At 43.0% G+C, this 14995-nt stretch overlaps 1 pseudogene; it reads right to left on the reverse strand.

Moving 5' to 3' along the window:
• Positions 1–492: 492 nt before the first annotated feature.
• Positions 493–611, reverse strand: LOC148824628 (5S ribosomal RNA; annotated as a pseudogene).
• Positions 612–14995: the final 14384 nt, after the last annotated feature.

Genomic DNA, 14995 nt, shown 5'->3' on the forward strand with positions numbered 1-14995 from the left:
GTCACCTCTTTTACGACGCTGCTTTTTTTCCCTTGCGTTTTTCTCATCTTCCCACGTTCTCTCTCTTCACTGCCTTCGTCCCCGCTCTATTTCACTTCAGCCTTTCACTCTTGCTTCCTTCCAATGAGGACGGAGCTGCGGGAGAAAGGGCGCTATAGAGGATCGCTGTGGAGAGCTGCTGCTGTGCTTTGACATCTGAGCTCTGTGGAAAACGATCTCAATACAATTCTGAAAAACGCGACTCCCCGAACGCCAGCCGAACAAGTCTCCACAGCCGAAGCGCTGTGTCTCTTTTCAGCTGGCGATAAACCTTTCCTCGATCCTTTGCGGACTTGTAAAACTGTTCATGATCAGAATAAAAAACGCTCACGCTAATACACAAGCACCCGTCTCTCGCCAAAGCTGACAAATAAACAGACGGAAAAGCCGCACTGCACGTGTGAACAGGGGAATGAGCGAGCGAGCGGGGATAGGGCGCCTCCTGCGCTTAAAAGCTTACAGCACCTGGTATTCCCAGGCGGTCTCCCATCCAAGTACTAACCAGGCCCGTCCCTGCTTAGCTTTCGAGATCAGACAAGATCAGGAGTGCTCAAGGGGGTGTGACCATAAGCAGCAGCAGGGCTCACTGGCACCCATCTTTTAGAGAGGACAGCTCCATCACCTCTTTTACGACGCTCTTCTTCCCACGTTCTCTCTCTTCACTGCCTTCGTCCCCGCTCTATTTCACTTCAGTCTTTCACTTGTAGCGGCAATGCTTGTTAATAAGACAGAATTAAGTGTTGCTGTGCTTTTCCAAATGAGGCCCCATCTCTCTGTTCATCTCTGTGGTGCAGCCACAGAGAAACTATTCATGCAGGCTGATTTAAAGATGTTTTCTTTTGTTAAGGGACAGCTCCCAAATGGGGATGCACTTAGCTAAGCCTGGCTATCATGATCAATGGTCATCCATTGGCACCTATCTGTCTAGGGTGTGCCAGATATACATCTGGACTGCATTCCTAAGTGTCAGGAGTAAGTGGCTCATATCTCACCTTGATCAACCAATCAGGGACTGGTAGGGCCGAGTAACCCACGTGGGACTCGTGATGTAATGCCCGTGGAACTTTCAGCCAATGAACGAGGTGAAGTTCCTCCAGGTAAAAACAGGCAACACAGAGGGCCTGAGAGACTATTTCGTGGACTTTTCTAAAGGGAATTCAAAGGAGAATTCCAGGGCAGGACGGCCCAGGAGCTAAAGGCTCCCAAGGGCAGGACATTCTCGCAGCGCGCCTCCTGACCATCCTGAGACTCAGCCCGGACAACCACGGAACGGCCAGTGTGTCCGAGTGCCAGAACTTTCCTTTGTTCTAAGAGTCTAGAGCGGAGGTTGCCAGAGAGTAACCAGAGGATCCACCCGAGGTTAGCACCAGCAGCAAGCCTCGTGAACAGGTCGGAACTGTGGACAGCTGAATCACTATTCAGAACTAGCGCTTCATCAGGAATGAACCGGTCCTCTTCCTGACTTGCTGGGACCCACAGTCATCTTTTCTCCTGTGCACAAACTTTGCTAGTTAAAGCCAACACTAACTAGCCGGTCAGTGAGCATCTGCAGCACAGCACAGCCTGGCACGGAACCAGAGAGCCCGCAGGAGATCTGAATCCCCAGAGATTGGATGAGTATTCAACTAAAATGCATTACAGCTCAAGAATTCAATTGTTATCCCAACCAGTTGATATCAATTTAATTCCTAAGAGTTATGTACTTGTTTTCAGTATCTAATGTAGAAGTTGTAACCAAGTTCACTTTATGAAACGGTCTAAATGAATGATATACTGAACGTATGTCCTCTTGATATATGTAACTCTTTGTAACTGATTGTATATATACCTTTTGTATTCTGATAACCCTCTCGATAAGATCTGTTAGGTTTATATGCATATTTGATGTATTAATAAATGTATCCTCGTGTATTAGTACCCGTCTGTGTGCGTTGTTTGAGTTATATCGCATGGTTGGATTCTAAGGCCATCAAAAGAATCATTTTGTGATTTACGGCTACAATTAATAAATGTCCCCGTAAATGCCCAAACCCTACAGAACTGGTGCCTTCAGAGAGCACACTACATTTATTGGCGTCCCTGGACGGGCTATGGTAAGACTGAAATGAGTCAACCAAGTGGAATAATTCAATATAAAACACCGCGGGTTTCATACTCGACAATACAGTGTGCTGAAAGCCGAAAGGAAAAAAGTTCCCCTTGCTCTTTAAGCAGTGCTTGATTGTTTTGTGATATTTTGCGATCTACTGGGTTGATTGCATACTTGATCTTGTGGTTTTCTGTGGTAGAACTGTGATTTCATACTTAAAAGTAATACTCTTTAAGTTTAACGATGGTTGCTAAAAGGTCTGAATTCGAGTCGCTATTAAGCACTCTCTCTAGCAGCGACAGGTCTGACCACGATCTCCGTCATATCTCCGTCAGCGGAGAAGCTAGGAGAATAAACCTCCATTCTCTGAGAGAGCTAGCAAAGGACATGGAGAGATTTGACCCTGCAGTGTCAGAGAATAATATCGAGAGTTATATTCAAGACCTCAGGTATACCCTGCAGTACCTGCCAAACGCCACAGAACAGGAGAAAGCACCTTAACATTAAGCACGAGAGAGCAGAGTCCCCTCGCGAATATTACGAGAGACTTAGATGAACTTATTTTGCAGGGCGAAATGATGAGGGTTGCAAAGAGAACACACATTTCAAGGGTTTATTCATTGCGAATCTCCACCCGTCAGTCAGAAAGATGATCTTAATGCATACAGATGCACAGACCATGAAAATGACTGATATTAAGAGATTCATGCAGAAAGCCTGGGAGTATGATGTCCAAAGTCGCTCTGAGCAAAAAGCTGTTAAAGCGACTGTGTTCGCCGTCAGAGCCAGCAGGGTTAATTCCCCCCTGCTCGAAGGAGCACAGGCTCCTGAGCTGGCTAAGCCCCGTTCCAAAGCAGGCACACAGGACCGCACCCAGCGTCCTAAGTGCCATGAGAACACCGGGGGAGGGAAAGGGCTAGATAAAGCTGAACAAAAGGATTCAGTAGCCGCCCGCCTGGCCAGGCTTGAACAAGTTTTATTAGGACAGAGACAACCACTCCCCAAGGCTGCCGGAAGCGTGAATGAGCTGATACTCTCCACTGGAGGAGGCAGAGACCCGCCCCCTCTCCCTCCCTCAGTCTATCTGATTGAGTGGAAGGGTTCCTGCCTGGATGAGGTCAGCCACTCCCAAGCGAGTGCTGACTCCACCCCTGAAGTCACAGAGCAGGCAGTAAAACAGAGAGGAAAAGCAGGAAGCTTTTACCTCAAGGCTGCCATGGGAGATGTCTTACACAGTGAGACACTAATTGACACTGAGGTTGAAAGGTGTTTGATGTCACACGGCAAGCTCAAACGGGTAGAAAAAGAAAAGGGCATGCGACTCAGAGTGGAACCTTTGGTGGATCACCAGAAAGGCAAAGTGTGGAAACAGGTCAAGGCTCCTAAGCCTTCTGTACAGAAGGAAAGGGGGGCCAAGAGGCAGACTGTGCTCACACAGTGCCCACCGAACACAGAAGCCTATGTGAAGATTCCTTCTGTTCCCTCTGGACAAGAAATAAAAATATTTCCTTGTTCCCCGAATATACAGGGTAGTCCTGTCCCGGCCAAGGTCCCAACAGCCTCCCTGCCACAGGAGCGGTGCTCCAAGCAGCCGCCGGATCCACCAGGTAAAACACACCCCTTTTACATCCCTAAAGAGGAGCAGATCTCCTCACCTGGTGATGAGAAGGAGCTTTCCCTGTGCACCCTGGCACCCAAGAGGGGTCAGGACCACCACCCCGCAGTGGTGGAACGGATCCAGATGGCAAGAGAGCAGGTTGGTGATGTAGCCCTCACCCTTAGCCCTGAGAGGTCCTCTATCAGTGAGGATCTGCTTGAGCAGCTGTCACAGGGCCACCACCAGGTGCCCCTGGTGCAACATTCACAGGTTAGACAGGAGGTCCAGCTGGACGCTGAGACTACTGCGCTGTGGACACACCTGATCCCAGATGCCAATTCCCTCTGCTGTGACCCAGGGAACCTGCAGTCAGGTAACATTATTTCTCACAACTACCAGGTAGTGAGTGAGATTGACCTGATTGTTCCTGCCTCAACGGCAGGGTTGCCAACACACCCAGTCCCCCAGAAGGGACAGGGAATGAAAGCCGAGCCGGTTTTCTTACAGCCACCAGCTCAGTCTGTCAGTCTGAGTCTGACCAACAGTGGTTCAGCCAGATTGGAGCTGGATGGTCAAGCCACCCGCCTGCCAGTGCAGGGCATCGCAAAGAGGGGTGTCAGAATTCCTGCCTGCACTGACATGGGCCTGGTGGGTGATAGTAAGTTCAAAGACAGTGAACTAGCTATCCCAGTGCTGGGGAAGCTTCCTGAACCCCTAGCTAGGGAAGGGGGGAGCGAGCAGGTGTCCTACACCCACGCCCAGCGAACGTTTGTTAACATGCCGATAGAGGGATTCCTCAATCAGGAAGTGTGCAGGGTGGACCTGAACAGTGAGACTCGGGGTAACAATCCCAGATCACTCAGGTGCTCCAGATGACCACTCAGCCGAGGGTCAGGCATGCTCCACAGCTGCACCGCCCCTGCAGGGTTCCTAGAGCACAGGCATGAACAAATCAAAAAAGCAGATGCCCTGGAAATGGAGGAGCAGCATCAGCAGCTGCGTCAGATCTCCCCAGATTTCCAGGATGTTGGTGTCCAGGATGCCACATGGCATACTGAGAAAGACACCATGTACATGCTGCGCCAGCTTAGAAAGGTGACAGTCACTCAGAAGGAGATGACTGGGATTAGCCACCCTAAAAGACTTTTGGGGGACTGATTGCTGCCACCACTGTTGTGCATTTGCTATTTCTGGTAGGTTTGTTTGCTACTGGCACTCTCACCCTGACTGCCCCAAGTAGGTAGGTGTCAGAGATGCCCGAGGGTAGTGACAGACGGTATCAACAGCAGCAAAAGTTGGAAAGCTTAGGGAAAACCCTACAGGCAATTTCCTATGCAACAGGGTTAAACCTTATCCCCCAACCAGTGGACATGATTGCCGGTGTTATACAGTGGGTTTATGCTTGTGTGCAACAGGCCAGAATGTTGACACAAGACCTGTTAAGGGAGATTAGTGCCACTGTAGCCAGTCTAGCCATGGCACAATTCCCAACCCACTTGATTCCACTCTTCTCAGTAGAGGAGTATGTGACATTAACCACCCCATCGCTCATAGCTCACCCAGAAGGCAATCCAAGATTGAATTCGGTTCCAAATCTTGAGATGGGTATAGCTACCAAAGCTATCCATTGGCTGTGTCTAAATGATTCACCAATGAAGGGTGTAAAGCTACTAATGGGCAGAAGGAGGTTAATGAACCCCATGAAGAGCAGGTGGGAAGTAAATGGCTGGTCAGCACACCACATTTAACTGTCACCATGACTTGTGACAGGCATGATACAGCTACCACAATGCAGCTACCTAACCAATCAGTTTTCCTGCAAGTTCCCGAGGAGGCCATAGTACAGCTTGGTGACTTAACACTGTACGGTCTGGAACCAGACAACATAAGACCAAACTGGAGGTCGTGGATGCCTTCAGGTGCCACACTATTGAATTGGATAGAAATCCAAGAAACACTACGCCCTGAAGAGGTACAGGTAGTTAGTTTGCTTTAATGGAACAAACCTCCAACCCACCCTGGCAGGTGCCCAACACAGGTGTCGTGGTTTATCAGGGGGGCTGGGAACAAGAACTGTTGTTATTGTAACACTACTGCCGGGTAGCTGGGTCATGACTGACAATGTACTCTGAATGCTGTACTCTCACATCAAGATGTACTCCGGGTAGCATGAATGAGTCAAAGGTAGCATGTCAAAAGAAAGGAAGTTACTTCTTCCCAAATATCTGCCTACAGAGGTATCAGATACTGACAGTGAACTTCCTGATGTGTAATGCCTAGACTGAGATGATGTCTCCTACCGTGTTTATACATACTCCAGATTTTATTCATCCTGTTTGTTCCCAATGCTGGTTCCGATATGAATTCTCAAGGAGTAATGTGGACATTTAAGGTTAATGTTCTAATGACAAGGGACATCACTTAACTCTGTTTTGTTTTGAAGGCAACAACGCCTCAGGACCTCGTGACCTTCAAAAAGGGGGAATATGTAGCGGCAATGCTTATTAATAAGACAGAATTAAGTGTTGCTGTGCTTTCCCAAATGAGGCCCCATCTCTCTCTTCATCTCTGTGGTGCAGCAACAGAGAAGCTATTCATGCAGGCTGATTTAAAGATGTTTTCTTTTGATAAGGGACAGCTCCCAAATGGGGATGCACTTAGCTAAGCCTGGCTATCATGATCAATGGTCATCCATTGGCACCTATCTGTCTAGGGAGTGCCAGATGGACATCTGGACTACATTCCTAAGTGTCAGGAGTAAGTGACTCATATCTCACCTTGATCAACCAATCAGGGACTGGTAGGGCCGAGTAACCCACGTGGGATTCTGATGCCCATGGAACTTTCAGCCAATGAATGAGCTGAAGTTCCTCCAGGTAAAAACAGGCAACACAGAGCTCCAAGACTATTCTAAAGACTTTTCTAAGGAGAATTCTAAAGGAGAATTCCAGGGCAGGACGGCCCATGAGCAGAAGGCTCCCAAGGGCAGGACATTCTCGCAGCGCGCCTCCTGACCATCCTGAGACTCAGCCTGGACAACCACGGAACGGCCAGTGTGTCCAAGTGCCAGAACTTTCCTCTGTTCTAAGAGTCGAGAGCGGAGGTTGACAGAGAGTAACCAAAGGATCCACCCGAGGTTAGCATCAGCAGCAAGCCTCGTGAACAGGTCGGAACTGTGGACAGCTGAATCACTATTCAGAACTAGCGCTTCATGACTTGCTGGGACCCACAGTCATCTCTTCTCCTGTGCACAAACTTTGCTAGTTAAAGCCAACACTAACTAGCCAGTCAGTGAGCATCAGCAGCGCACCGTCGCAAGCAGCACAGCACAGCCTGGCACAGAGCCAGAGAGCCCGCAGGAGATCTGAATCCCCAGAGATTGGATGAGTATTCAACTTCAATGCATTACAGCTCAAGAATTCAATTGTTATCCCAACCAGTTGATATCAATTTAATTCCTAAGAGTTATGTACTTGTTTTGAGTATCTAATGTAGAAGTTGTAACCAAGTTCAATTACGAAATGGTCTAAATGAATGATATACTGAACGTATGTCCTCTTGATATATGTAACTCTTTGTTACTGAATGAATATATATCTTTTGTATTCTAAAAACCGTCACGATAAGATCTGTTAGGTTTACATGCATATTTTATGTATTAATAAATGTATCCTCGTGTATTAGTACCCGTGTGTGTGTGCGTTGTTTGAGTTATATCGCATGGTTGGATTCTAAGGCCATTAAAAGAATCAATTTCGTGATTTACGGCTACAATTAATAATTGTCACCGTAAATGCCCAAACCCTACAGAACTGGTGCCTCGTGAGAGCACACTACACTGTGAAGGGGAAGAAGTTTGTGACTTCCAGGTGTTTCCAGAAGGGAGAGGTGGTGTGTGATTACAATGGCAAGGTCATCACAAAGACAACTGCTGAAGCTCACAGATGACAGAGGGAGACATGAGATGTCTTTTCTTTTCAGATGAACCTGCACAAAAACTGTGCATTGATGCTCGTGAAAAACACTGAGCCTGCCTCCCGGATAAGGAGGCAAATCGGAAGATGGATAAATCAATCAAAGAGAAAAGACAATGTAAGGGCTGTAAGAAAGTCATTTATAATCAACGAACAGCCTGTCATAATTCTGTCTGTGACAAAAAGGGACATTGTTGAGGGGAGAAGAGCTCCTCTGTGATTACAGCATTTCCAGGAAATAATTTCAAGGTGAAGGACAAGCTCTGGAGTGGTTGGTTCACTGACCATTTCCAAAAAAGAAACTAAGTAAGTATATTAAAGTGCGTATTTTGAAGATATTCATTTTCTTGTACCTTGGAATTAATGTAAAAATTATATTCGTGTTAATGTCTTGAAAATAGCATTTCTCATTCTCATCAGCAAGGATATAAGGAAGGGATATGGGACTGCTAAAAAGATACATGATTTTCAGAAGAGTATAGAAGGCAGATAACTATCCCACTCAATTGTTACTGCAAAGAAATGCCACAGTGTAAACAAAAAGGTGAACCATTCTTGAAATTTATTGACAGAATCTGAATAGCACAGCATTCCCAGACCAGGCACTGGAGTTTCCTGCAGCATTAGATGGGTAGTCTCTTGGTAAGAGAGAGATCGACAGAGTAGTGGACTTCATGAACGACACCTTTCCAATTCATCGAGAACAGAGCCCACAAGATCTAGAGTCTAGAGAACAATTTTTTACAATATTAGTGGTAGTTTCTGACAACATAGTTGCAGAGCTATCTTGCAACTTCTTAAAAGTTGTAAAAGTGATTACCATATTGCCAGTGGTTTATATTTAAAACCTAAAGATTTTAAATTGAATCTTTCTTAAACAAAGGACATTTTTCACAGGAACAGCAGCCTAAATCAGTTGATGACTGTAAATATGACAAGCTTGTGATAAATTTTATAGTGCAAAACAAAGTTGTATTGTTTTGGTTTTGTCTTCAACATCATATTAATAGGCATGTTATTTTTAGAGCAGCTGCCTGCCATTCACCACCAGCCAAGATGCCATGAGGTACATGAAATGACCCAGAAGTACTTAATGATACAGAGAAGAGCATATGGGGGGAAAAAAAGAAGACAAGAAATATCCATTAACACATGCATCTAGAAGCCAGAAGACGGGTGATGATCAGCATTTCAAAAGCAGACACTGGAGGTTGAATTCAAGTTTTAACAGTGATTGTCTATGTTTGGCTTCAACACAAATCATATTAATATGCTCACATTATTAATTTGTACAAAGTCCCCAATATTCATTACAGGCGACATTCCCAGGAGTACACACGACCCAGCCAGAACATGGCTAGCTGAAGTGCAGTGGACCTCAGGGAAAGAACTCTTGCCCACACGGATATCTGGATAAAACCACTGGATAAAGGTATATGGCGGTCTGTTCTCAGCTGTTGATTTTGTGAAAAATATTGAATATGAAAGATTGAAGTGTCACTATTCAATGAAGTTCAGACATAAGTATTATGTTGAGAAGCTAGATCTGTTCTACTAATAGCTTTAGTACCTTAATATTGTACTGTTTGCTCTGGTTTTTAGACATCAGTCCAAGATCACTGGTGGGTTAATTGATTTCTGGTAAGATTGGCCCCACGTGTGAGTGTGTGTTTACATTTCTATCTGGCATCCTCAAAAGATGGTTTTGTTTCCTTTTCTTAATTGCTCTTGATTACTAGAGTTTATTTGGCATGATACATTTGTGATAAATGCTTTTTCTTTGTGAATAGTCTTATTTTAATCTACATAATGTCAATGAGTTAGTACCTTAAAGAACAAGCAGTAAAAGAAATGACATTTCAGGTTTATTAGCTAAAGTTTTTATAAGTGAACTGAGATTCCTTTAAAGTGCAGAGACCCATCTTTAATTTGCTGTGTGTGCTCATAATGGACTTGAAATTTGTTTTTGTCACAATGTAAAGGTATAATAAATAGATAATATACTCTATTTATCAAGACTTGACTATTTTAATTCCATACTTCCATTGACTGCTTTGGAATGCATTCCTTACAATTTTCCTAAATAATCATTGTCTCACAGTGTAGACCTGGGTGACATAACAGGGGTCAGGGCTGTGTTGACTGGAGGTTTGTGTAGACTGGCCATTGTCTATGTGAGACTGTGGGATCACTAGGGGTTCCCCCCCCAACACCTGTAACGTTGTCAAGTGGTATAATTACCTACAAAAGCTAAAGTTTCCTCCATTAAGGGGTCACTATTTGTTACATTCTGGCGGAACAAGAGACAAGATAAACCTCTCACTGTCACTGACGGAGCAGTCCGGGACACTCTATGCTAGATTGGACTGTTGTCTTTGGAAGATGGGGTCACAGGTGATGAAATAGACCACAGTGGCAGTCCTGCCTAGCTGTTATATCACTGACAGACTCACCCACACATTGAGAAGAGAGCACTGGTTTCTGTGCAGAAAGCAGAACAACTCACTTTAACTGGTCAATTAGGTCTAATGAGTTTTATTGCCCTTGACATCTAACTTACTCCAGCCCCCCTTGTGGAAACATCCCCTAATTACTGTTCATGAGCTCCTGGCCACACTTGTTCCCAGTGGAACCAACCTGGAGCAGCAGAACAGAGGTTTTTGTTTCTTTAAGTTGTCTGCTGTTGTAAAACAAGTCATCCCTTAGGAATAAAAACTCTCCCTCTAGTCTGGTTGCTATCTCCTTTATTTGCCCCATATTCCCAGGGCAAAGCAGCTGAGTGATCAAAAGCTGAACGGCAAGGAGCTGAATTTCACACTGGGTTACAACAGACCCTGGTGGGAGAATGGGCAGGAGAGGGCCGGTTGTGCTCCTGAACTAGTCCCCTCCTCTCCTACTCTCGTATTTGCATCACAGTCTATAAACTCCAGCCCTATTGCTTTTCTTCCAGTTCATTTTTTTTAATACAGCTCGTGAATTATGCATACTCTTGTGAAGTATCAAGAAAGCACTCTTATCTTTATTTCACGTACAGTATACAGCAGACTGCTTGCCAAAAAAAAATAAAAGCGCTATTCCCGACGGTCTAGCACAGTAACCACAACTCCAATAACTTTAACTAGAGGAAGAAACCCAGCTTCTGCTCAAAAGGAAAAAAAAACATTGAAATCATAAATCTCCAACACTGGCTGGAGACTGTGTGTCCGTGCTCAACGGTTATACAGGACAGGACTCAGCGCGCAGCAGGTGCGGCTCATTGCTCTACGCTCCCCGTGCGGAATGCGCGTCTCCTCCTTCCAGACTCGTAACACCGCTCCATACATCCCTCTTAAATCCCAGAAACACAGAAACTCCGGGGTGTTTCTGTGAGTCAGTACAGGGTTTCTCTGTTCGAGGTTACAAGCAGAAACAAAAAAAGCGCCGAAAGCAGGAAGTTATTTCTGCTCGTAGGCATAAACGTGTAAAAATAAATTTTCTGATTCCTAAAACCCTAATAAAATCCATCTAAGTCTCCCTTTCGTTCCCAATGCACATAACTGAATATAAACCACTCAAGTTCAGGTACTTTTCTGATGTACAGTATCTGAATAGTTCTGGCGCGGCTGTTGTAACAAAGATACTTACGAACTTTTTTTTCATACGAGCTCTTGCCGTTTTTAAAATGAATATTTTTTTGAATTCGCTAAATCACACGAAACACCAGCATCACTTATCGTAAGCATCTGACCAATTACATTCCTGAATGTTAAACCCATTTAGTATTTATTTTTAACTTGTTTTATTTTTTTTTAAATTACACACCTGTTAACTTAGTCCGGATCGCGGTCACCGAGGACCACTCCTGTCTCCCCAGATGACACTTTTTATTTTTAAGATAAACGCGAGATAAACAACGTTTGTTTGACACCGCTCCACAAATTTTCTCACATGCACGTATTCTCAAATATCACCACAACAAAACCATAAAGTTTGTTTCCACAGACATGACACTATTATGCAATAAACCAATAAATTAATGAACTAGCAGAATCCCAATAAAAACACATGGCAACCCGGCAAGCACAGCATGTCAATATCATACATTTTTACCAACAAAACCGCAAAAGCAAAAACCAGCAAATATATATATATATCCCATGTTTTTACCTTATTCTGGAGCATGATATATATCCAAAATAACCCAGACTAGTTTATCTCAAGAGCTAGAGACTAGTAAACGTTACTGATTACGTAGTAAATGTTTGAAGAACGAGCGCCAGAAATAAGGCGATTTGATTGGTAAAAACAGCTGTCATTCTTTGTATTTTCAGCCATTCAGAGCCCTTAGGGATGAGACTTCCTCTGGAAGCTTCAGGCTGCATTTTTAGCTGTCATTGACTCAGAAGGGATAATCAATCAGTTTTTTATCAGTTTCTTATCAGTGCTCCTATTTTTCACACCAGAAGGCAACTCTGAGTTTTTTTTTCATTGCATAACAGCAGATAAAGGCTCTCTACCAGTGTCTTAAGGTTTTTATAGCAATTGCAATGGTTTTTATTCTTATTATTTTCAATATTTTTATGATTTTTTATTATAGGCGTGAAATTTCATTCCAGGTCCAGTCTTCACAAAACATGATGTAGAATTTTTTCTAAATGATCAATTTGTCCCAAATTTGTATCCAAGCTAGTAGCCACCAGGTTTTCACATCATTCCCAGGCCCTTGACATGCATATAGTTGAAAAATCTGACCTCTGAAGACCAAAAAAAAATGTTCGCCAGCTGTTTTTTTGTTTTTTTTCATATGTTTGTCTGCTGAGTGGACACATTAAGAAATATAAGAAATTTGACTATTCACACTCAAAGCCAAGGGGGTTAGCTTCAATTTAAGACCTGAACCAGGCTCCTGCTATGTTCTGCTGCAGAGATATAACAAATGTTTAAGGGGGAGGAAATTCCAGGCGGACATTGGCTAAATATGTCACTGGTAGTAAAAGGTTAAGTATTCTTGCCATTTTTAGCATATTGTAAGTAGATTTTTTGCAAACATTTTATTTTTTATATCACATGAAACACAATCAACCCATTGTAACTTCACATTGATAATTCCTGAGCTTTATAACTGTGTATTATTTCTTTTTACCTTTTTTTGTATATTTTTTTAAATATTTTTGCATTTTACAGAGCTTTTTAATATATTGTGAGCATTTTAGTGTCATTTTAAAATAGGACTATCAATGCTCCTGATGTTTAAACCTGTATTTATTCTGACATTATTCTCTCCACCTGCAGATGAGGGAGATATTTGATTTTAAATGTGTTGATTTGGGGGGAAAATATACATTCATTTCCTTGTATGTATCACCAGTGGGAAACTTGGCATATTTGGATGAATTGCAATCTTTACTGCAAGGCCTTCAGACTGATATAGAAATGACTGGAGATTTAAATGACACATTTGATAAATCAGACAGGAACAGAATAACATCTAAAATGGCAGAAACCTCTAAAGTACTGAAAAATTTCTGGCACATTCATAATAACTAAAATTTATTTAATTTAAAGCATAAAATTTGCTTTAAAAAGAAAACCACAATTTGTACGATATCATATTTCAATATCGACGTTCAGATGAAGAATTTGAGGATTTGAATATCAATGGAGAGTACATTGATTTTGGGACAATGTTTGCATCTGAATAATCCTTCCTCCTGGAAAGAAGGAAAAAAAAGTTTTGAGTCTCAGTCTTCAGGATCCCCCCAAAAAACGTGCAAATTTGTTTCCGATGTATTTTGGATAAAGATATAACTCTCATAGAAGATACATTTTATCAGTTGAATGCAGTCGATACTTTCGACTTTTTATATGATGATAGGACCTACATTTAGGGCTCAGTACTGATAACACTGCTGCTATTGATGGAGTAGAAATAAGTGATGTACTGGCAGTTTTTTTTTCTGAGGCAAGAGGTCCTAGAACACCTCCTATAAAAATGTTAAGATTCAGAGCAAGAAGTATTTTTCCACCTCACCTAATGCTATTGCATTAACGAGGCTGAAGTTGGCTTCTTATTCGCCAGCTGCTGCTTTGCGTTTTTCGTTCCATCTTAAATGCTGCTGCTGTGATGTTTTGTCGTCTTTCGCCTGTAGATGGCTCTCTACAGTCATTTTTAAAAATACTTATCCGGATGTATTACTGTACATTTCCTCAGTAAAGGGGAATATGTAAGTAGAGACTGTACAAATTGCATTTTTGTATGAAACACATTTCAGAAACACAACTCACAATAAAACAAAATGGCATGTTATACCATGAGTAAATAAGACAAAGGCAAAACGTAAATTCACTGGCACTTTCTGCATATTTTCCACGACCTTGCCTTCTGATCATAAAAAGTCTCAAACTCTTGCATTTTACAAAAAAAATTAATATAGTAGTTTTAAATGGGACATTTAGAACATGGCATATGAGACTATATGGTTAACTGAGGATGAGCAGAGGGTGATCGAACCTACCTCCTGGTTATAAAAATGTCTAAACATCTGACACAGATGTGTGCGAGACAATGGAAAAGACTATCAAAATCCTGAACTTCAGGACATTGTACTGTACCGTTTTTTAAATACGACCCTCTGAACATGGCATGAGAGAATACATTGTCAAATGGTAAATGCAATGTTTGCTATATTGCTAGGGCCCTCCCTCCTGATTTTAAAATCGTCTCATATTTCTGACATCAAGGTGTGAGACACAATATAACAGACTGTCAAAATCCTGTACTTCAGGACATTTTACGATACCATTTTAAAAATATGACCCTCTGAGCATGGCATGTGAGAAAATGGCATGTGAGAACGCATTGGGAAAAGGTGAATGCAATTTCTGCTGAATTGCTATGGCCCTCCCTCCTGATTACAAACTCGTCTCACAATTCTGACACTGAGGTGTGAGAAACAATGTAACAGGCACTCATAATCGTGAAGTACAAGAGATTTTACTGTTACATTTTTTTTAATAATGACCCTCTGGCATGTGAGGACTTGTAGTCAACAAAATAGCACACATTCTGCCAATTTACTTTGTCCCTCCTTCCTCGTTACCAAAACATCTTAGTATACCGACACTAAGGTAAATGTCTCTAAATCCAGAAGTTAAGTTGTCAAAGTATATCGGAGTCAACCGATACTGATCAGGTTCTGCTGATGCTGAGCCCACAGCCTTCACCATAAGGTCCAATTCCCCAAGCCTGCTGACCTTATATGTCCATCCCTTCTCGTCTAAACTCGTATTTTCACAGGGTACCCTTCAGAAATCGCA

The sequence above is a fragment of the Atractosteus spatula genome, chromosome 10 (genome assembly GCF_055471065.1).
Source record: "Atractosteus spatula isolate fAtrSpa1 chromosome 10, fAtrSpa1.hap1, whole genome shotgun sequence".
NCBI lineage: Eukaryota > Metazoa > Chordata > Actinopteri > Semionotiformes > Lepisosteidae > Atractosteus > Atractosteus spatula.